Consider the following 23958-nt stretch of genomic DNA (forward strand, 5'->3'; position numbering starts at 1 on the left):
AGGGAGTTAAGGCAATAAATAGGCCATGGTGGCAAAGTAATTACAATATAGCAATTAAACACTGGAATGGTAGCTGTGCAGAAGATGAATGTGCAAGTAGAGATACTGGGGTGCAAAGGAGCAAGATAAATAAATAAATATTGTATGGGGATGAGGTAGGTAGATAGATGGGCTGTTTCAGATGGGCTATGTATAGGTGCAGTGATCTGTGAGCTGGTCTGACAGCTGGTGTTTAAAGCTAGTGAGGGAGATATGAGTCTCCAGCTTCAGAGATTTTTGCAGTTCGTTCCAGTCATTGGCAGCAGAAAACTGGAAGGAAAGACGACCAAAGGAGGAATTGGCTTTGGGGGTGACCTGCTGGAGCGCGTGCTACGAGTGGGTGCTGCTATGGTGACCAGTGAGCTGAGATAAGGCGGGGCTTTAGCTAGCAGAGACTTGTAGACCATACTAGAACACACTAGACCACACCACACCTGACCACACTACACCACACTAGACCATACCACACTAGACCACACTAGACCACACCACACTAGACCACACCACACTAGACCACACAAGACCACACCACACTAGACCACACTAGACCACACTAGACCACACTAGACCACACTAGACCACACTAGACCACACCACACTAGACCACACAAGACCACACCACACTAGACCACACAAGACCACACCACACTAGACCACACAAGACCACACCATACTAGACCACACAAGACCACACCACACTAGACCACACAAGACCATACCACACTAGACCACACAAGACCACACCACACTAGACCACACAAGACCATACCACACAAGACCACACCACACTAGACCACACTAGACCACACAAGACCACACCACACTAGACCACACAAGACCATACCACACAAGACCACACCACACTAGACCACACTAGACCACACCACACTAGACCACACAAGACCACACCACACTAGACCACACTAGACCACACCACACTAGACCACACTAGACCACACCACACAAGACCATACCACACAAGACCACACCACACTAGACCACACTAGACCACACCACACTAGACCACACTAGACCACACCACACTAGACCACACAAGACCACACCACACTAGACCACACTAGACCACACTATATAGACTATCCTACTGAGTTTGATGGAAAGTGGAGCGAGAACTCATATTGCTGTGCACAATTGGCACAGTGTCGTCCGGGTTAGGGTTCGGCCGGGATAGGCTGTCATTGTAAATAAGAATTTGTTCTTAACTGACTTAACTGAATTGCCTAGTTAAAAAAAGGTCAAAAAGGTCAAAAAGGTCAAGGTCTAGTGTGGTGTGGTCTAGTGTGGTCTAGTATGGTGTGGTCTAGTGTGGTGTGGTCTAGTGTGGTCTAGTGTGGTGGTCTAGTAGTGTGTGTGGTCTAGTGTGGTGTGGTCTAGTGGTCTAGTGTGGTGTGGTCTAGTGTGGTGTGGTCTAGTGTGGTCTAGTATGGTGTGGTCTAGTGTGGTGTGGTCTAGTGTGGTCTAGTGTGGTGTGGTCTAGTGTGGTGTGGTCTAGTATGGTGTGGTCTAGTATGGTGTGGTCTAGTGTGGTCTAGTGTGGTGTGGTCTGAGTGTGTGTCTAGTATGGTGTGGTCTAGTGTGGTCTGGTCTAGTGTGGTCTAGTGTGGTGTGGTCTAGTGTGGTCTAGTGGTGTGGTCTGTGTGGTCTGGTGGTGGTCTAGTGTGGTCTAGTGGTGTGGTCTAGTGGTCTAGTGTGGGTCTAGTGTGGTGTGGTGTGGTCTAGTGTGGTCTAGTGTGGTGTGGTCTAGTGTGGTCTGGTGTGGTCTAGTGGGTCTAGTGTGGTGTGGTCTAGTGTGGTGTGGTGTGGTCTCTAGTGTGGTCTGGGCTAGTGTGGTCTAGTGTGGTCTAGTGTGGTGTGGTCTAGTGTGGTCTAGTGTGGTGTGGTCTAGTGTGGTCTAGTGTGGTGTGGGCTAGTGTGGTCTAGTGTGGTTTAGTGTGGTGTTGTCTAGTGTAGTGTGGTCTAGTGTGATCTAGTGTGGTCTAGTATGGTGTGGTCTAGTGTGGCCTAGTGTGGTGTGGTCTAGTGTGGTCTAGTGTGGTGTGGTCGAGTGTGGTCTAGTGTGGCCTAGTGTGGTGTGGTCTAGTATGGTGTGGTCTAGTATGGTGTGGTCTAGTGTGGCCTAGTGTGGTGTGGTCTAGTGTGGTGTGGTCTAGTGTGGTCTAGTGTGGCCTAGTGTGGTGTGGTCTAGTGTGGTGTGGTCTAGTGTGGTGTGGTCTAGTGTGGTGTGGTCTTGTGTGCTGTGGTCTTGTGTGCTGTGGTCTAGTGTGGTGTGGTCTAGTGTGGTGTGGTCTAGTGTGGCGTGGTCTAGTGTGGTGTGGTCTAGTGATGTGTGGTCTAGTGTGGTCTAGTATGGTGTGGTCTAGTGTGGTGTGGTCTAGTGTGGTGTGGTCTAGTGTGGTGTGGTCTAGTGTGGTCTAGTGTGGTGTGGTCTAATGTGGTCTAGTGTGGTCTAGTGTGGTGTGGTCTAGTGTGGTCTAGTGTGGACTAGTGTGGTCTAGTGTGGTGTGGTCTAGTGTGGTCTAATGTGGTCTAGTGTGGTGTGGTCTAGTGTGGTGTGGTCTATTGTGGTCTGTGGGTGTGGTCTAGTGTAGTCTAGTGTGGTCTAGTGTGGTGTGGTCTAGTGTGGTCTAGTGTGGTCTAGTGTGGTGTGGTTTAGTGTGGTGTGGTCTATTGTGGTCTGGTGTGGTGTGGTCTAGTGTGGTCTAGTGTGGTGTGGGCTAGTGTGGTCTAGTGTGGTCTAGTGTGGTGTGGGCTAGTGTGGTCTAGTGTGGTCTAGTGTGGTGTGGTCTAGTGTGGTGTGGTGTGGTCTAGTGTGGTCTAGTGTGGTCTAGTGTGGTGTGGTCTAGTGTGGTCTAGTGTGGTCTAGTGTGGTGTGGTCTAGTGTGGTCTAGTGTGGTGTGGTCTAGTGTGGTCTAGTGTGGTCTAGTGTGGTGTGGTCTAGTGTGGTCTAGTGTGGTGTGGTCTAGTGTGGTCTAGTGTGGTGTGGGCTAGTGTGGTCTAGTGTGGTCTAGTGTGGTGTTGTCTAGTGTAGTGTGGTCTAGTGTGGTGTGGTCTAGTGTGGTGTGGTCTAGTGTGGTCTAGTGTGGTGTGTGGTCTAGTGTGGTCTAGTGTGGTGTGGTCTAGTGTGTGGTGTGTGGTGTGGTCTAGTGTAGTGGTGTGGTCTAGTGTGGTGTGGTCTAGTGTGGTCTAGTGTGGTCTAGTGTGGTGGGTTTAGTGTGGTCTAGTGTGGTCTGGTGTGGTGTGGTCTAGTGTGGTCTGTGGTGTGGTCTGTGGTCTAGTGTGGTCTAGTGTGGTGTGGGCTAGTGTGGTCTAGTGTGGTCTAGTGTGGTGTGGTCTAGTGTGGTCTAGTGTGGTGTGGTCTAGTGTGGTCTAGTGTGGTCTAGTGTGGTGTGGTCTAGTGTGGTGTGTGGTCTAGTGTGGTGTGGTCTAGTGTGGTCTAGTGTGTGTGGTCTAGTGTGGTCTAGTGTGGTGTGGTCTAGTGTGGTCTAGTGTGGTGTGGTCTAGTGTGGTCTAGTGTGGTGTGGGGTCTAGTGTGGTCTAGTGTGGTCTAGTGTGTGGTCTAGTGTGGTGTGGTCTAGTGTGGTGTGGTCTAGTATGGTGTGGTCTAGTGTGGCCTAGTGTGGTGTGGTCTAGTGTGGTCTAGTGTGGTGTGGTCTAGTGTGGTCTGTGGTCTGGTATGGTGGGTCTAGTGTGGCCTAGTGTGTGGTGTGTGGTGTGGTCTAGTGTGGTCTAGTGTGGTGTGGTCTGGTATGGTGTGGTGTGGGTCTAGTGTGGTGTGGTCTAGTGTGGCTGTGGTGGTCTAGTGTGGTGTGGTGTGGTCTAGTGTGATCTAGTGTGGTCTGTGTCTAGTGTGGCCTGTGTGGTGTGGTCTAGTGTGGTCTAGTGTGGTGTGGTCTAGTGTGGTGTGGTCTAGTGTGGTGTGGTCTAGTGTGGTGTGGGTCTAGTGATGTGGTGTGGTCTAGTGTGGTCTTGTGTGCTGTGGTCTTGTGTGCTGTGGTCTAGTGTGGTGTGGTCTAGTGTGGTGTGGTCTAGTGTGGCGTGGTCTAGTGTGGTGTGGTCTAGTGATGTGTGGTCTAGTGTGGTCTAGTATGGTGTGGTCTAGTGTGGTGTGGTCTAGTGTGGTGTGGTGTAGTGTGGTGTGGTCTAGTGTGGTCTAGTGTGGTGTGGTCTAATGTGGTCTAGTGTGGTCTAGTGTGGTGTGGTCTAGTGTGGTCTAGTGTGGTCTAGTGTGGTCTAGTGTGGTCTAATGTGGTCTAGTGTGGTGTGGTCTAGTGTGGTGTGGTCTATTGTGGTCTGGTGTGGTGTGGTCTAGTGTAGTCTAGTGTGGTCTAGTGTGGTGTGGTCTAGTGTGGTCTAGTGTGGTCTAGTGTGGTGTGGTTTAGTGTGGTGTGGTCTATTGTGGTCTGGTGTGGTGTGGTCTAGTGTGGTCTAGTGTGGTGTGGGCTAGTGTGGTCTAGTGTGGTCTAGTGTGGTGTGGGCTAGTGTGGTCTAGTGTGGTCTAGTGTGGTGTGGTCTAGTGTGGTCTAGTGTGGTGTGGTCTAGTGTGGTCTAGTGTGGTCTAGTGTGGTGTGGTCTAGTGTGGTCTAGTGTGGTCTAGTGTGGTGTGGTCTAGTGTGGTCTAGTGTGGTGTGGTCTAGTGTGGTCTAGTGTGGTCTAGTGTGGTGTGGTCTAGTGTGGTCTAGTGTGGTGTGGTCTAGTGTGGTCTAGTGTGGTGTGGGCTAGTGTGGTCTAGTGTGGTCTAGTGTGGTGTTGTCTAGTGTAGTGTGGTCTAGTGTGATCTAGTGTGGTCTAGTATGGTGTGGTCTAGTGTGGCCTAGTGTGGTGTGGTCTAGTGTGGTCTAGTGTGGTGTGGTCGAGTGTGGTCTAGTGTGGTCTGGTATGGTGTGGTCTAGTATGGTGTGGTCTAGTGTGGCCTAGTGTGGTGTGGTCTAGTGTGGTGTGGTCTAGTGTGGTCTAGTATGGTGTGGTCTAGTGTGGTGTGGTCTAGTGTGGTCTAGTATGGTGTGGTCTAGTGTGGCCTAGTGTGGTGTGGTCTTGTGTGCTGTGGTCTTGTGTGCTGTGGTCTAGTGTGGTGTGGTCTAGTGTGGTGTGGTCTAGTGTGGCGTGGTCTAGTGTGGTGTGGTCTAGTGTGGTGTGGTCTAGTGTGGCGTGGTCTAGTGTGGTGTGGTCTAGTGTGGCGTGGTCTAGTGTGGTGTGGTCTAGTGTGGCATGGTCTAGTGTGGTGTGGTCTAGTGTGGTGTGGTCTAGTGTGGTGTGGTCTAGTGTGGTGTGTTCTAGTGTGGCGTGGTCTAGTGTGGTGTGGTCTAGTGTGGCGTGGTCTAGTGTGGTGTGGTCTAGTGTGGTGTGGTCTAGTGTGGTGTGGTCTAGTGTGGCGTGGTCTAGTGTGGTGTGGTCTAGTGATGTGTGGTCTAGTGTGGTCTAGTATGGTGTGGTCTAGTGTGGTGTGGTCTAGTATGGTGTGGTCTAGTGTGGCCTAGTGTGGTGTGGTCTAGGGTGGTCTAGTGTGGTGTGGTCTAGTGTGGCCTAGTGTGGCCTAGTGTGGTGTGGTCTAGTGTGGTCTAGTGTGGTGTGGTCTAGTGTGGTCTAGTGTGGTCTGGTATGGTGTGGTCTAGTGTGGTGTGGTCTAGTGTGGTCTAGTATGGTGTGGTCTAGTGTGGCCTAGTGTGGTGTGGTCTCGTGTGGTGTGGTCTAGTGTGGTCTAGTATGGTGTGGTCTAGTGTGGTGTGGTCTAGTGTGGTCTAGTCTAGTGTGGTGTGGTCTAGTGTGGTCTAGTGTGGTCTGGTATGGTGTGGTCTAGTGTGGTGTGGTGTGGTCTAGTGTGATCTAGTGTGGTGTGGTCTAGTGTGGCCTAGTGTGGTGTGGTCTAGTGTGGTGTGGTGTGGTCTAGTGTGATCTAGTGTGGACTAGTATGGTGTGGTCTAGTGTGGCCTAGTGTGGTGTGGTCTAGTGTGGTCTAGTGTGGTGTGGTCGAGTGTGGTCTAGTGTGGTCTGGTGTGGTGTGGTCTAGTATGGTGTGGTCTAGTGTGGCCTAGTGTGGTGTGGTCTAGTGTGGTGTTGTCTAGTGTGGTCTAGTATGGTGTGGTCTAGTGTGGCCTAGTGTGGTGTGGTCTAGTGTGGTCTAGTGTGCTGTGGTCTAGTGTGGTGTGGTCTAGTGTGGTGTGGTCTAGTGTGGCGTGGTCTAGTGTGGTCTAGTGTGGTGTGGTCTAGTGTGGTGTGGTCTAGTGTGGCGTGGTCTAGTGTGGTGTGGTCTAGTGATGTGTGGTCTAGTGTGGTGTGGTCTAGTGTGGTGTGGTCTAGTGTGGTGTAGTGTGGTGTTGTCTAGTGTGGTGTGGTCTAGTGTGGTCTAGTGTGGTCTAGTATGGTGTGGTCTAGTGTGGTCTAGTGTGGTCTAGTGTAGAGTGGTCTGGTCTGATGTGGTCTAGTGTGATGTGCTGTGGAGTCTGGTCTGTGGAGTGGTCTAGTGGTGTGCTGTGGAGTGGTCTGGTCTGGTGTGGTCTAGTGTGGTGTGGATGTGTTTCTGTGATCTGGGTGTTCTTCCCTGCTATTGATTTTACAACCGATGACTGTGTGTGTGTGCCTGCGTGTGTGTGTGTGTGCCTGCGTGTGTGTGTGTGCCTGCGTGCGTGTGTGTGTGTGCCTGCGTGCGTGTGTGTGTGCCTGCGTGTGTGTGTGTGCCTGCGTGTGTGTGTGTACCTGCGTGTGTGTGTGTGCCTGCCTGCGTGTGTGTGTGTGCCTGCGTGTGTGTGTGCCTGCGTGTGTGTGGTTGTGTGCCTGCCTGCGTGTGTGTGTGTGTGTGTGTGCACAACTCTTATTTCTGATGCACAGTGTAATCTAACCAGTGGTAAATATCCGTTGTTTTATAGGTAGAGTGGTGCAGTGTGGTACCCTGCCTCCCTTTGTGGGTCTGACACCCCAGATATTCTCCTCACCAGATATATAATGAACTCTTTCAATATTTCATCTGATCAACCAGGATACTTCTACTGTAGACTAGATTCAATAGAAACACAACCTGGCTCAGTCACATGAACACAAACCAGAGGAGGCTGGAGGGCATACTGTAGATATACTGTAGAACAGGCTTATCGTAATGGCTGGACTGGAATGGTATCAAACCATTATTACACCAGTCCATTAATTACAATAAGCCTCCTTTGTCTCCACCCACCAGCCTCCACTGATACAAACAAATGCAAACCCTTACACACCCAGTCATGTACAGTCATGAACATACTAGCATGCATACCTAAACACACTCACGTCGCACATGCACACATAGACATAACCTGCTCCGCTCACACACATACCAAATAATCCCCAGTTTACAATTGGCTCATTCATCCCACTCCTCTCCCCTGTAACTATTCCCCAGGCCGTTGCTGCAAATGAGAACCTATTCTCAGTCAACTTACCTGGTAAAATAACTAATAAATAAAAAATATAAAAAATACAGTATACATAGATTGACCCCTATGCTAAACGAACAGCACTTTTGTATGTGATAGATACCAGTGGATCACTTTTGTGGCTCTATTTTAACAAACCTAATGCAATGGTACATCTAAGTTCTGCTGGTAGTGCTTAGGTCAGGGGGTGTGTCAGAAATATTTTGTATTATTTTCACACCCAGAATTACGAGCCCAATAGCTGGCGGTGGCGGGAAAGGGCTGGGTTTTGATGAATAATCAAGTTGTAGGTGTTTTATTTGTATTTATTTTATTTCACCTTTATTTAACCAGGTAGGCAAGTTGAGAACAAGTTCTCATTTACAATTGCGACCTGGACAAGATAAAGCAAAGCAGTTCGACAGTGTCATGGAGGTGAAAGAGGACCCAAAAGCGACTTGGCGAAAACAGAGTCTTTAATCCAGTAAAGTAAATACAAACAAAAAAACACAACTTTCACTCGATATGACGAGGACAAACTGGAGACTCGAACTTGAACAGCAGGTGAACAGCAGGTTGCCTCGGGAAGGCACTTGAACCAGACAGACTCAGACACCTGCTCACCACGCAGCATCTGAGGAAAACACGACACGACAGGGCGATACACAAACACAGCACGGTGAATACTAAACAAGGAACCGACAGGACAGGAACGGAACACAAAGGAAGAAATAGGGACTCTAATCAGGGAAAGGATCGGGAACAGGTGTGGGAAGACTAAATGATTGATTAGGGAATAGGAACAGCTGGGAGCAGGAACGGAACGATAGAGAGAAGAGAGAGCGAGAGAGTGAGAGAGGGAGGGGAGAGAGAGGGATAGAAAGAGGGAAAGAACCTAATAAGACCAGCAGAGGGAAACGAATAGAATGGGAAGCACAGGGACAAGACAAGATAATAAATGACAAAACATGACAGTACCCCCACTCACCGAGCGCCTCCTGGCGCACTCGAGGAGGAATCCTGGCGGCAACGGAGGAAATCATCAATGAGTGAACGGTCCAGCACGTCCCGAGACGGAACCCAACTCCTCTCCTCAGGACCGTAACCCTCCCAATCCACTAAGTATTGGTGACCCCGTCCCGAGAACGCATGTCCATGATCTTATGTACCTTGTAAATAGGTGCGCTCTCGACAAGGACGGGAGGGGGGAGGGAAGACGAACGGGGGTGCGAAGAAAGGGCTTGACACAGGAGACATGGAAGACAGGATGGACGCGACGAAGATGTCGCGGAAGAAGCAGTCGCACAGCGACAGGATTGACGACCTGGGAGACACGGAACGGACCAATGAACCGCGGAGTCAACTGCTGTCGTAAGAGGAAGGTTGCGAGTGGAAAGCCACACTCTCTGGCCGCAACAATACCTTGGACTCTTAATCCTGCGTTTATTGGCGGCTCTCACAGTCTGTGCCCTGTAACGGCAAAGTGCAGACCTCACCCTCCTCCAGGTGCGCTCACAACGTTGGACAAACGCTGAGCGGAGGGAACGCTGGACTCGGCAAGCTGGGATGAGAACAGAGGAGGCTGGTAACCCAGACTACTCTGAAACGGAGATAACCCGGTAGCAGACGAAGGAAGCGAATTGTGAGCGTATTCTGCCCAGGGGAGCTGTTCTGCCCAAGACGCAGGGTTTCTGAAAGAAAGGCTGCGTAGTATGCGACCAATCGTCTGATTGGCCCTCTCTGCTTGACCGTTAGACTGGGGATGAAACCCGGAAGAGAGACTGACGGACGCACCAATCAAACGACAGAACTCCCTCCAAAACTGTGACGTGAATTGCGGACCTCTGTCTGAAACGGCGTCTAACGGAGGCCATGAATTCTGAATACATTCTCGATAATGATTTGTGCCGTCTCCTTAGCGGAAGGAAGTTTAGCGAGGGGAATGAAATGTGCCGCCTTAGAGAACCTATCGACAACCGTAAGAATCACAGTCTTCCCCGCAGACAAAGGCAGACCGGTAATGAAGTCTAGGGCGATGTGAGACCATGGTCGAGAAGGAATGGGGAGCGGTCTGAGACGACCGGCAGGAGGAGAGTTACCCGACTTAGTCTGCGCGCAGTCCGAACAAGCAGCCACGAAACGGCGCGTGTCACGCTCCTGAGTCGGCCACCAAAAGCGCTGGCGAATAGACGCAAGAGTGCCTCGAACACCGGGATGACCAGCTAACTTGGCAGAGTGAGCCCACTGAAGAACAGCCAGACGAGTGGAAACAGGAACGAAAAGGAGGTTACTAGGACAAGCGCGCGGCGACGCAGTGTGCGTGAGTGCTTGCTTAACCTGTCTTTCAATTCCCCAGACTGTTAACCCGACAACACGCCCATAAGGAAGAATCCCCTCGGGATCAGTAGAAGCCACAGAAGAACTAAACAGACGGGATAAGGCATCAGGCTTGGTGTTCTTGCTACCCGGACGGTAAGAAATCACAAACTCAAACGAGCGAAAAACAACGCCCAACGAGCTTGACGGGCATTAAGTCGTTTGGCAGAACGGATGTACTCAAGGTTCTTATGGTCTGTCCAAACGACAAAGGGAACGGTCGCCCCCTCCAACCACTGTCGCCATTCGCCTAGGGCTAAGCGGATGGCGAGCAGTTCACGGTTACCCACATCATAGTTGCGCTCAGATGGCGACAGGCGATGAGAAAAATAAGCGCAAGGATGAACCTTATCGTCAGACTGGAAGCGCTGGGATAGAATGGCTCCCACGCCTACCTCTGAAGCGTCAACCTCGACAATGAATTGTCTAGTGACGTCAGGAGTAACGAGGATAGGAGCGGACGTAAAACGTTCTTTTAGAAGATCAAAGCTCCTGGGCGGAACCGGACCACTTAAAACACGTCTTGACAGAAGTAAGAGCTGTGAGAGGGGCAGCAACTTGACCGAAATTACGAATGAAACGCCGATAGAAATTAGCGAAACCTAAAAAGCGCTGCAACTCGACACGTGACCTTGGAACGGGCCAATCACTGACAGCTTGGACCTTAGCGGAATCCATCTGAATGCCTTCAGCGGAAATAACGGAACCGAGAAAAGTAACGGAGGAGACATGAAAAGAGCACTTCTCAGACTTTACGTAGAGACAATTCTCTAAAAGGCGCTGTAGAACACGTCGAACGTGCTGAACATGAATCTCGAGTGACGGAGAAAAAATCAGGATATCGTCAAGATAGACAAAAACAAAGATGTTCAGCATGTCTCTCAGAACATCATTAACTAATGCCTGAAAAACAGCTGGCGCATTGGCGAGACCAAACGGCAGAACCCGGTACTCAAAATGCCCTAACGGAGTGTTAACGCCGTTTTCCACTCGTCCCCCTCTCTGATGCGCACGAGATGGTAAGCGTTACGAAGGTCCAACTTAGTAAAGCACCTGGCTCCTGCAGAATCTCGAAGGCTGATGACATAAGGGGGAAGCGGATAACGATTCTTAACCGTTATGTCATTCAGCCTCGATAATCCACGCAGGGGCGCAGAGTACCGTCCTTCTTCTTAACAAAAAGAACCCCGCCCCGGCCGGAGAGGACGAAGGCACTATGGTACCGGCGTCAAGAGACACAGACAAATAATCCTCGAGAGCCTTACGTTCGGGAGCCGACAGAGAGTATAGTCTACCCCGAGGAGGAGTGGTCCCCGGAAGGAGATCAATACTACAATCATACGACCGGTGAGGAGGAAGGGAGTTGGCTCGGGACCGACTGAAGACCGTGCGCAGATCATGATATTCCTCCGGCACTCCTGTCAAATCGCCAGGTTCCTCCTGAGAAGTAGGGACAGAAGAAACGGGAGGGATGGCAGACATTAAACACTTCACATGACAAGAAACGTTCCAGGATAGGATAGAATTACTAGACCAATTAATAGAAGGATTATGACATACTAGCCAGGGATGACCCAAAACAACAGGTGTAAACGGAGAACGAAAAATCAAAAAAGAAATAGTCTCACTGTGGTTACCAGATACTGTGAGGGTTAAAGGTAGTGTCTCAAATCTGATACTGGGAAGATGACTACCATCTAAGGCGAACATGGGCGTAGGCTTCTCTAACTCTCTGAAAGGAATGTCATGTTTCCGAACCCATGCTTCGTCCATGAAACAACCCTCAGCCCCAGAGTCTATCAAGGCACTACATGTAGCACCCGAACCGGTCCAGCGTAGATGGACCGACAAAGTAGTACAGGATTTTGATGGAGAGACTTGAGTAGTTGCGCTCACCTGTAGCCCTCCGCTTACAGATGAGCTCTGGCTTTTACTGGACATGAATTAACAAAATGTCCAGCAACTCCGCAATAGAGGCACAGGCGGTTGGTGATCCTCCGTTCCCTCTCCTTAGTCGAGATGCGAATCCCTCCCAGCTGCATGGGCTCAGACTCTGAGCCAGAGGAGGGAGATGGTTGCGATGCGGAGCAGGGAAACACCGTTGATGCGAGCTCTCTTCCACGAGCCCGGTGACGAAGATCTACCCGTCGTTCTATGCGGATGGCGAGAGCAATCAAAGAGTCCACATCTGAAGGAACCTCCCGGGAGAGAATCTCATCCTTAACCACTGCGTGGAGTCCCTCCAGAAAACGAGCGAGCAGCGCCGGCTCGTTCCACTCACTAGAGGCAGCAAGAGTGCGAAACTCAATAGAATAATCCGTTATGGACCGTTCACCTTGGCATAAGGAAGCCAGGGCCCTAGAAGCCTCCCTACCAAAAACTGAACGGTCAAAAACCCGAATCATCTCCTCTTTAAAGTTCTGGAACTTGTTAGAGCAATCAGCCCTTGCCTCCCAGATAGCTGTGCCCCATTCTCGAGCCCGGCCAGTAAGGAGTGAAATGACGTAAGCAACCCGAGCTCTCTCTCTAGAGTATGTGTTGGGTTGGAGAGAGAACACAATCTCACACTGCGTGAGAAAGGAGCGGCACTCAGTGGGCTGCCCGGAGTAGCAAGGTGGGTTATTAACCCTAGGTTCTGGAGGCTCGGCAGGCCAGGAAGTAACAGGTGGCACGAGACGTAGACTCTGGAACTGTCCAGAGAGGTCGGAAACCTGAGCGGCCAGGTTCTCCACGGCATGGCGAGCAGCAGACAATTCCTGCTCGTGTCTGCCGAGCATGGCTCCTTGGATCTCGACGGCAGTGTAACGAGCGTCTGAAGTCGCTGGGTCCATTCCTTGGTCGGTTCCTTCTGTCATGGAGGTGAAAGAGGACCCAAAAGCGACTTGGCGAAAACAGAGTCTTTAATCCAGTAAAGTAAATACAAACAAAAAACACAACTTTCACTCGATATGACGAGGACAAACTGGAGACTCGAACTTGAACAGCAGGTGAACAGCAGGTTGCCTCGGGAAGGCACTTGAACCAGACAGACTCAGACACCTGCTCACCACGCAGCATCTGAGGAAAACACGACACGACAGGGCGATACACAAACACAGCACGGTGAATACTAAACAAGGAACCGACAGGACAGGAACGGAACACAAAGGAAGAAATAGGGACTCTAATCAGGGGAAAGGATCGGGAACAGGTGTGGGAAGACTAAATGATTGATTAGGGGAATAGGAACAGCTGGGAGCAGGAACGGAACGATAGAGAGAAGAGAGAGCGAGAGAGTGAGAGAGGGAGGGGGAGAGAGAGGGATAGAAAGAGGGAAAGAACCTAATAAGACCAGCAGAGGGAAACGAATAGAATGGGAAGCACAGGGACAAGACAAGATAATAAATGACAAAACATGACAGACAGATACAACGACACAGAGTTACACATGGAGTAAAACAAACATACAGTCAATAATACAGTAGAAACAAGTCTATATACGATGTGAGCAAATGATAAGGGAGATAAAGGCAAAAAAAGGCCATGGTGACAAAGTAAATACAATATAGCAAGTAAAACACTGGAATGGTAGATTTGCAGTGGAAGAATGTGCAAAGTAGAAATAAAAATAATGGGGTGCAAAGGAGCAAAATAAATAAATTAATTAAATACAGTAGGGAAAGAGGTAGTTCTTTGGGCTAAATTATAGGTGGGCTATGTACAGGTGCAGTAATCTATGAGCTGCTCTGTCAGTTAGTGCTTAAAGCTAGTGAGGGAGATAAGTGTTTCCAGTTTCAGAGATTTTTGTAGTTCGTTCCAGTCATTGGCAGCAGAGAACTGGAAGGAGAGGCGGCCAAAGAAAGAATTGGTTTTGGGGGTGACTAGAGAGATATACCTGCTGGAGCGTGTGCTACAGGTGGGAGATGCTATGGTGACCAGCGAGCTGAGATAAGGGGGGACTTTACCTAGCAGGGTCTTGTAGACGACATGGAGCCAGTGGGTTTGGCGACGAGTATGAAGCGAGGGCCAGCCAACGAGAGCGTACAGGTCGCAATGGTGGGTAGTATATGCTGCTTTGGTGACAAAACGGATTGCACTGTGATAGACTACATCCAATTTGTTGAGTAGGGTATTGGAAGCTATTTTGTAAATGACATCGCCGAAGTCGAGGATTGGTAGGATGGTCAGTTTTACAAGGGTATGTTTGGCAGCATGAGTGAAGGATGCTTTGTTGCGAAATAGGAAGCCAATTATAGATTTAACTTTGGATTGGAGATGTTTGATATGGGTCTGGAAGGAGAGTTTACAGTCTAACCAGACACCTAAGTATTTGTAGTTGTCCACGTATTCTAAGTCAGAGCCGTCCAGAGTAGTGATGTTGGACAGGTGGGCAGGTGCAGGTAGCAATCGGTTGAAGAGCATGCATTTAGTTTTACTTGTATTTAAGATCAAGTGGAGGCCACGGAAGGAGAGTTGTATGGCATTGAAGCTTGCCTGGATGGTTGTTAACACAGTGTCCAAAGAAGGGCCAGAAGTATACAGAATGGTGTCGTCTGCGTAGAGGTGGATCAGAGACTCACCAGCAGCAAGAGCGACCTCATTGATGTATACAGAGAAGAGAGTCGGTCCAAGAATTGAACCCTGTGACACCTCCATAGAGACTGCCAGAGGTCTGGACAGCAGACCCTCCGATTTGACACACTGAACTCTATCAGAGAAGTAGTTGGTGAACCAGGCGAGGCAATCATTTGAAAACAAAGGCCGTCGAGTCTGCCGATAAGGATGTGGTGATTGACAGAGTCGAACGCCTTGGCCAGATCAATGAATACGGCTGCACAGTAACGTTTCTTATCGATGGCAGTTAAGATATCGTTTAGGACCTTGAGCGTGGCTGAGGTGCACCCATGACCAGCTCTGAAACCAGATTGCATAGCAGAGAAGGTATGGTTAGATTCAAAATGGTCGGTAATCTGTTTGTTGACTTGGCTTTCGAAGACCTTACTAAAGGCAGGGTAGGATAGATATAGGTCTGTAGCAGTTTGGGTCAAGAGTGTCCCCCCCTTTGAAGAGGGGGATGACCGCAGCTGCTTTCTAATTTTTGGGAATCTCAGACGACACGAAAGAGAGGTTGAAAAGGCTAGTAATAGGGGTGGCAACAATTTCGGCAGATAATTTTAGAAAGAAAGGGTCCAGATTGTCTAGCCCGGTTGATTTGTAGGGGTCCAGATTTTGCAGCTCTTTCAGAACATCAGCTGACTGGGTTTGGGAGAAGGAGAAATGGGGAAGGCTTGGGCGAGTTGCTGTGGGGGGTGCAGTGCTGTTGACCGGGGTAGGAGTAGCCAGGTGGAAAGCATGGCCAGCCGTAGAAAAATGCTTATTGAAATTCTCAATTATAGTGGATTTATCAGTGGTGACAGTGTTTCCTATCTTCAGTGCGGTGGTCACCTGGGAGGAGGTGTTCTTATTCTCCATGGACTCCATGTCCCAGAACTTTTTTGAGTTTTTGTTGCAGGAAGCACATTTCTGCTTGAAAAGGCTAGCCTTGGCTTTTCTAACTGCCTGTGTATAATGGTTTGTAGCTTCCCTGAACAGCTTCATATCACGGGGGCTGTTCTATTCTAATGCAGAATGCCATAGGATGTTTTTGTGTTGGGTAAGGGCAGTCAGGTCTGGGAGAACCAAGGGCTATATCTGTTCCTGGTTCTAAATTTGTTGAATGGGGCATGCTTATTTAAGATGGTTAGGAAGGCATTTAAAAAAAACAGGCATCCTCTACTTACGGGATAAGATCAACATCCTTCCAGGATACCCCGGCCAGGTCAATTAGAAAGGCCTGCTCGCTGAAGTGTTTCAGGGAGCATTTGACAGTGATGAGTGGAGGTCGTTTGACCGCTGACCCATTACGGATGCAGGCAATGAGGCAGTGGTCGCTGAGATCTCGGTTAAAGACAGCAGAGGTGTATTTAGAGGGCAAGTTGGTTAGGATGATATCTATGAGGGTGCCCGTGTTTAAGGCTTTGGGGAGGTACCTGGTAGGTTCATTGATAATTTGTGTGAGATTGAGGGCATCAAGGTTAGATTGTAGGATGGCCGGGGTGTTAAGCATGTTCCAGTTTAGTCGGGTAAGGATAGCCTACTATGGCTTGATTTTTTAATCAAACTAAACTGAATTCTAATGATCTCACCTCACATTCCATGCTGGGCATATAGTCTACATGGAGGGGTTTTACACACATCCACAATAATAACAGGAGCTGGTTATAACAGTGTAATAGCCTAGACCAGCTTTCGGTTGGAGTTAACTGTCCCCATCGGCGCATAATGAAATTAGCACTTTGGCACACGTTCTTAAGGACATACCTCAGATGTTGCCACCCCTCCAACTTCGGCGCAAAACTCATATAAGATAGGTAAATTACCAATCCTGGCGCTACGGTTTGAAAATAGAAGTATGCTAGCTTTTACAGGTCAAAATTGCAAACTAGCGTGCGTTTGACAATTACGCTGGCTTAAGGCCAAACCAAAATAGAGCCCTTCATCTCTTCAAATCAAATCAAATGTATTTATATAGCCCTTCGTACATCAGCTGATATCTCAAAGTGATGTACAGAAACCCAGCCTAAAACCCCAAACAGCAAGCAATGCAGGTGTAGAAGCACGGTGGCTAGGAAAAACTCCCTAGAAAGGCCAAAACCTAGGAAGAAACCTAGAGAGGAACCAGGCTATGTGGGGTGGCCAGTCCTCTTCTGGCTGTGCCGGGTGGAGATTATAACAGAACATGGCCAAGATGTTCAAATGTTCATAAATGACCAGCATGGTCGAATAATAACAGGGCAGAACAGTTGAAACTGGAGCAGCAGCACATTCAGGTGGACTGGGGACAGCAAGGAGTCATCATGTCAGGTGGATCTCTTAAATGGATTTATAAATCATACAGGAGTGTGTTCCCCCTAAACTGCCTGCGGAATACACCTGCTGCTGGTCTGAAAGGAAGGCTGAACGTAGCTACTAGACATGAGGGCCAGATCAAATGAATGGGCTGCTTAGACTGGACCTGAGGAAAGGCCTGGAGTTTATAAGATGTTTATAGGAACACACCCTACTCACCTAAACATATAGGCTATGGACCATAAACTGAAAGCTTCTCTCTACTCATCCAAGGCCTTAGGGGAGCCAGCCTACTAGTTTTACAGCCTAAGAGGAAACATGTTGTAGGCCCAAGACAAAGAATTAGAACGTGGGAAGTCTGTAAGGATAGTCCATAGTGAAGCCTCAGGACTGCACCTAGCTAGGCCCAGAGCAGGGCCTTGACTCTTTGACGAGGACAGGCTCCATATGGTAGTCTTTTGCCGTACACTATACTTACGCATTGTTCCTGGGACCAGAGGGTGTGCAGGGATTTGTTCCAGCCCATCAATACATGTAACACATCCAGCTACTCACTCTTGAGAATTCATTGACTAGCTGAATCAGATGTTTTGGTGCTGGGTTGGAACAAAAGCCTGCACACCCTGTGGATGTCCAGAACCAGGTGTGAAAAACACTGCTCTATGTAAAGCAGGGCAGAACGCTTCCACCCCCACAGCCTGTCTGCATGTGTCTCTGGATCTTGATCTGGCTCTGCCTCTGCCCGCTACTGGATGATAGAATGTTAGTGGCATCTGGCCCAGACCCTGCCAGAGAATCATAGTATACTCCACACACACATGCATACACGCATGCACGCACGCACATGCACGCACACACACACACACACACACACATGCACGCACGCACATGCACGCGCACGCACGCACGCACGCACGCACGCACGCACGCACGCACGCACGCACGCACACACACACACACACACACACACACACACACACACACACACACACACACACACACACACACAATGATAGGTAGAGAGGTCAAGGGCAGCCAGCCAAGAGCACAGTCAGACAGAAGGCATGCACCTCCTGATGTCAAAGGAACACACACCAGAGAACTTCTGCCTGTGTGCAGCTAACCATAACAACCCCTTGACAAACCTACTACTGCTGCTGCTGCTGCTGACTCGCGCATGTGTGATTTGGTCTCAGAGCGTCCTGAGACTGAGCATGCCTGTTCATGCGTAACCTACAAACCTATATAGAGAGAGACCGCATCACTGCCTGTTTCTACATATGGACAAACAAATGGCTAAACAGCATACGGTACCATCAAAGTGTCTAAATATGACCAAAAAATGGACTCCAACATGACTAGAAAAACAATGGACTAGTTCCATTGACTGTCCTCTGAGGTAGTCACGTTATAGGGTGAACACATGCTAGCAGTGTTTAGCCATTCCTGATAGGCTACTTACGCTAGCATGAAAATCAAGCCATAGCCCAAACAAACACACACATTCCTATACACATATCAGATCTACTGTATCAGTCCCTGCCTCACACAACTGACCAATAAAAGCCATAAACCAGATATTTGTGCTTTCTCTACAGCAGCACTGCATTGCAGTACTCTCTGACCTCCAGCTTCTGGTTCCCTCTCCCACCACCACGTTGCCAAGCAGCCCCAGAAGAGAGCACTTCCCCCCAGCCTCAGCCACTCCGCTGTCCCCATACCTACCTAACCCTCCGGTCCGCACGGAACTTCAGCATCCTCCACCGGATCAATCATATAACAGATGAGACAGACAGAGTGAGAGGGATATAGAGAGAGGGATATAGAGAGAGGGATAGAGAGAGAGGGATGGAGAGAGAGAGAGAGAGAGAGAGAGAGAGAGAGAGAGAGAGAGAGAGAGAGAGAGAGAGAGAGAGAGAGAGAGAGAGAGAGAGAGAGAGAGAGAGAGAGAGAGAGAGAGAGAGAGAGAGAGAGAGAGAGAGAGAGAGAGAGAGAGAGAGCGAGGGAGAGAGGGAGAGAGAGGGGGGAGCAGCTGGCTAGCTAACCCAGTGCCAGGAAGAAGTCGTTTGGTGTTAGATATAGTAATTGCTGTCCTCCTTTCTCTCCTTGAGAATGCATGCTGTAACGACCCTCTCTCCTCTCTCTCACACACACAATTGCTCTCTATCACTGTCACTCTTCTCGCCCCCTCCTCTCTCTCACCCTCTCTCTCATGCTCCCTTGCCTAATAGAACTGCAAGGCTCAGATTATTTAGCTGTTTCCCTCTCTCTCTCTTACTCTCCCTCTCGTTTTCTCTCTCTCTCTCCATCCCTCTCCCTCCCTTTTGCTTTCTCCCTATGGGAAGGCAGTATAACAGAGACCCATGTGGCCATGCTGCCGGGCCCCAGACTAAGGTCTGAATGATCCCCAGCTTCTGTTGAGGTCTGGCAGGGAGAGTCATGTCCCAGGCAGTACCCAGGGAGAGTCATTTCCCAGGCAGTACCCAGGGAGAGTCATGTCCCAGACAGTACCCTGGGAGAGTCATGTCCCAGGCAGTACCCAGGGAGAGTCATGTCCCAGGCAGTACCCAGGGAGAATCATTTCCCAGGGACCTGCCTGGATGGAGGAGGAGTGGAAGGTGGATTATAGACAAAGGATGTATGTTGTATGCCATTCAGGTATAACAGCCAGCACATCAGTACCCCTCCCTCCCTTCCTCACTCTCTTCTCTATCCTGCTCCCTCCGTTCTTCATCCATTTTCTTCCCAGTTCCCTCCCCAACTCCCCCAGTGTCCATCCCTTCCTCCCACTCTCTCTCCCTCCCTCCCATTGTGAGGGAGGAGAGACGTAGCTCCTCAGTCACTCATATCATCATAATTAGATCCATATTTTACAAGCTCAGCATTAAAACACAGAATGAAGAGCCCAGGCTGGGGTGGCCATATTAAAATGTCACAATGTCACCGTTAGCTTTGCAAGACATTTTAATTTTTCATGTCCAGCATCCGTTTGTAACAGTTTATATTCTAGAGTACTACACACTTGGCCATTTGTAATGTGATATATTGAAGGTGTTCTTCTATGAGGAAGACTCCGTATTACTCCACACACACTTAACCAGAGATAGTGAACCTCAGATAGTGAACCTCAGATAGTGAACCTCAGATAGTGAACCTCAGATAGTTTTACTCTTAAGGATTAGCCCCTTTTTTTCTCATTTTGGAGTTTATGTAAATGTGAAAGAAATGTAGGAGAATATAACACAATAGATCTGGTAATAGATAAAACAAAGAAAAAAACAACTCTTCTTTTGTATTTTTTATACCATCATCTTTGAAATGCAAGAGAAAGGCCATAATGCATTATTCCAGCCCATGTGCAATTTAGATTTTGGTCACTAGATGACATCTGTGTATGTGCACAGTTTTAGACTGATCCAATGATCCAATGCATTTCTGTTCATAATTGTATATCAAGACAGCCCAAATGTGCTTAATTTGTTAATTTAATAACTTTTCATGTTCAAAATTGTGCACTCTCCTCAAAAAATAGCATGATATTATTTCACTGTAACAGCTACTGTAAATTGGACAGTGCAGTTAGATTAACAAGAATGTAAGCTTTCTGCCAATATAAGATATGTTTATGCCCTGGGCAAATGTCTTGTTACTTACAACCTCATGCTAATCACATCAGCCTACCTTAGCTCAACCATCCTGTGGAAGGGACACTGATCCCTAAGTTAACCTCAGATAGTGAATCTCAGATAGTGAACCTCAGATAGTGAACCTCAGATAGTTAACCTCAGATAGTGAACCTCAGATAGTTAACCTCAGATAGTGAACCTCAGAAAGCGAACCTCATATAGCGAACCTCAGATAGCGAAACTCATATAGCGAACCTCAGATAGCGAAACTCATATAGCGAACCTCAGATAGCGAAACTCAGATAGCGAACCTCAGATAGCGAACCTCAGATAGTTAACCTCAGATAGTGAACCTCAGATAGCGAACCTCAGATAGCGAACCTCAGATAGCGAACCTCAGATAGTGAACCTCAGATAGTTAACCTCAGATAGTGAACCTCAGATAGTGAACCTCAGATAGTTAACCTCAGATAGTGAACCTCAGATAGTTAACCTCAGATAGTTAACCTCAGATAGCAAACCTCAGATAGCGAACCTCAGATAGTTAACCTCAGATAGTTAACCTCAGATAGCGAACCTCAGATAGCGAACCTCAGATAGTTAACCTCAGATAGTTAACCTCAGATAGCGAACCTCAGATAGTGAACCTCAGATAGTGAACCTCAGATAGTGAACCTCAGATAGCTAACCTCAGATAGCTAACGTTAGATAGTTAACCTGAGATAGTTAACCTGAGATAGTTAACCTCAGATAATTAACCTCAGATAGTTACCTGAGATAGTCAACGTCAGAGAGTCAGTGTGTGTGTGTGTGTGTGTGTGTGTGTGTGTGTGTGTGTGTGTGTGTGTGTGTGTGTGTGTGTGTGTGTGTGTGTGTGTGTGTGTGTGTGTGTGTGTGTGTGTGTGTGTGTGTGTGTGTGTGTGTGTGTGTGTGTGTGTGTGTGTGTGTGTCCAATTTGTAAGTCGCTCTGGATAAGAGCGTCTGCTAAATGACTTAAATGTAATGTAAATGTAATGTGTGTGTGTGTGTGTGTGTGTGTGTGTGTGTGTGTGTGTGTGTGTGTGTGTGTGTGTGTGTGTGTGTGTGTGTGTGTGTGTGTGTGTGTGTGTGTGTGTGTGTGTGTGTGTGTGTGTGTGTGTGTGTGTGCGTGTGTGTGTGTGTGTGTGTGCGTGCGTGCGTGTGTGTGTGTGTGTGTGTGCGTGCATGTGCATGTGAAGTAGTAGATGAAACAAGAGATTTATTGGAGAAAGCCAGGCTGAGATGCATAGTCTACTCTTCTTTTAATGTGATTTATTTTTCCATATAAATCACAGTGCAAGTAATGATGAAAAGTATTCCTTGCACCTGGAAAATATGGTTTTACACAGCCATTTATACTAATCATTATGACACATATATGCCTCATAGGGAATCAAATCAGAAACCTTAGTGTTACCAACACCATGCATCCAAACATCAGGACTAGGTATAACAGTGAGGCAACAGTCAGTGTGTTAACAGCAGCCAGCCAGAGGGTCAGTGTGTTAACAGCAGCCAGCCAGAGGGTCAGTGTGTTAACAGCAGCCAGCCAGAGGGTCAGTGTTTTAACATCAGCCAGCCAGAGGGTCAGTGTGTTAACAGCAGCCAGCCAGAGGGTCAGTGTGTTAACAGCAGCCAGCCAGAGGGTCAGTGTGTTAACAGCAGCCAGCCAGAGGGTCAGTGTTTCAACATCAGCCAGCCAGAGGGTCAGTGTGTTAACAGCAGCCAGCCAGAGGGTCAGTGTGTTAACGGCAGCCAGCCAGAGGGTCAGTGTTTCAACATCAGCCAGCCAGAGGGTCAGTGTTTCAACATCAGCCAGCCAGAGGGTCAGTGTGTTAACAGCAGCCAGCCAGAGGGTCAGTGTGTTAACAGCAGCCAGCCAGAGGGTCAGTGTGTTAACAGCAGCCAGCCAGAGGGTCAGTGTGTTAACAGCAGCCAGCCAGAGGGTCAGTGTGTTAACAGGAGCCAGCCAGAGGGTCAGTGTGTTAACAGCAGCCAGCCAGAGGGTCAGTGTGTTAACAGCAGCCAGCCAGAGGGTCAGTGTGTTAACAGGAGCCAGCCAGAGGGTCAGTGTTTTAACAGCAGCCAGCCAGAGGGTCAGTGTGTTAACAGCAGCCAGCCAGAGGGTCAGTGTGTTAACAGGAGCCAGCCAGAGGGTCAGTGTGTTAACAGGAGCCAGCCAGAGGGTCAGTGTGTTAACAGGAGCCAGCCAGAGGGTCAGTGTGTTAACAGGAGCCAGCCAGAGTGTCAGTGTGTTAACAGGAGCCAGCCAGAGGGTCAGTGTGTTAACAGCAGCCAGCCAGAGGGTCAGTGTGTTAACAGCAGCCAGCCAGAGGGTCAGTGTGTTAACAGCAGCCAGCCAGAGGGTCAGTGTGTTAACAGCAGCCAGCCAGAAGGTCAGTGTGTTAACAGCAGCCAGCCAGAAGGTCAGTGTGTTAACAGCAGCCAGCCAGAGGGTCAGTGGGTTAACAGCAGCCAGCCAGAGGGTCAGTGTTTTAACATCAGCCAGCCAGAGGGTCAGTGTGTTAACATCAGCCAGCCAGAAGGTCAGTGTGTTAACAGCAGCCAGCCAGAGGGTCAGTGTGTTAACAGCAGCCAGCCAGAAGGTCAGTGTGTTAACATCAGCCAGCCAGAAGGTCAGTGTGTTAACAGCAGCCAGCCAGAAGGTCAGTGTGTTAACAGCAGCCAGCCAGAAGGTCAGTGTGTTAACATCAGCCAGCCAGAGGGTCAGTGTGTTAACATCAGCCAGCCAGAGGGTCAGTGTGTTAACAGGAGCCAGCCAGAGGGTCAGTGTGTTAACAGGAGCCAGCCAGAGGGTCAGTGTGTTAACAGGAGCCAGCCAGAGGGTCAGTGTGTTAACAGCAGCCAGCCAGAGGGTCAGTGTGTTAACAGCAGCCAGCCAGAGGGTCAGTGTGTTAACAGCAGCCAGCCAGAGGGTCAGTGTGTTAACAGCAGCCAGCCAGAAGGTCAGTGTGTTAACAGCAGCCAGCCAGAAGGTCAGTGTGTTAACAGCAGCCAGCCAGAGGGTCAGTGGGTTAACAGCAGCCAGCCAGAGGGTCAGTGTTTTAACATCAGCCAGCCAGAGGGTCAGTGTGTTAACATCAGCCAGCCAGAAGGTCAGTGTGTTAACAGCAGCCAGCCAGAAGGTCAGTGTGTTAACATCAGCCAGCCAGAAGGTCAGTGTGTTAACAGCAGCCAGCCAGAAGGTTTAGTGGGATAACAGCAGCAGTAGGAGGAAAGAAGAGTTCTATTACCCCTCAGAGACTAACACACTGAGCGAGTGGGTGATGAGAGAGAGAGAGAGAGAGAGAGAGAGAGAGAAGAGAGAGAGAGAGAGAGAGAGAGAGAGAGAGAGAGAGAGAGAGAGAGAGAGAGAGAGAGAGAGAGAGAGTACAGTAGGCCTACAGTACAATATGAATCAGTGTGTGTGATGTGCTTTCTCACTGAAAACACAATGATTCATCTCCTCTCTATTCTTATTGAGCCAATAATATGTAGGTTATTGTGCCTCAGTCATACTACTGCCAACCTCTATCACTCACAACCATTAATTAACAAACTATTTCAATACCCTTTCTCTTTGCCTTTCTCAAATGCTCAATGTTGATGCTGAGATGTGGACGGAACCC

General features: G+C 49.1%; 1 protein-coding gene across 1 annotated transcript in view; it reads right to left on the reverse strand.

Annotated features, from left to right (window-relative positions):
* The window catches only part of LOC124029030 (pleckstrin homology domain-containing family A member 6-like), a 174352-nt gene that overhangs the window by 112068 nt on the left and 38326 nt on the right, over positions 1-23958 (reverse strand). The window lies entirely within an intron of this gene.

This window comes from Oncorhynchus gorbuscha, linkage group LG03 (assembly GCF_021184085.1).
Source record: "Oncorhynchus gorbuscha isolate QuinsamMale2020 ecotype Even-year linkage group LG03, OgorEven_v1.0, whole genome shotgun sequence".
Lineage (NCBI taxonomy): Eukaryota > Metazoa > Chordata > Actinopteri > Salmoniformes > Salmonidae > Oncorhynchus > Oncorhynchus gorbuscha.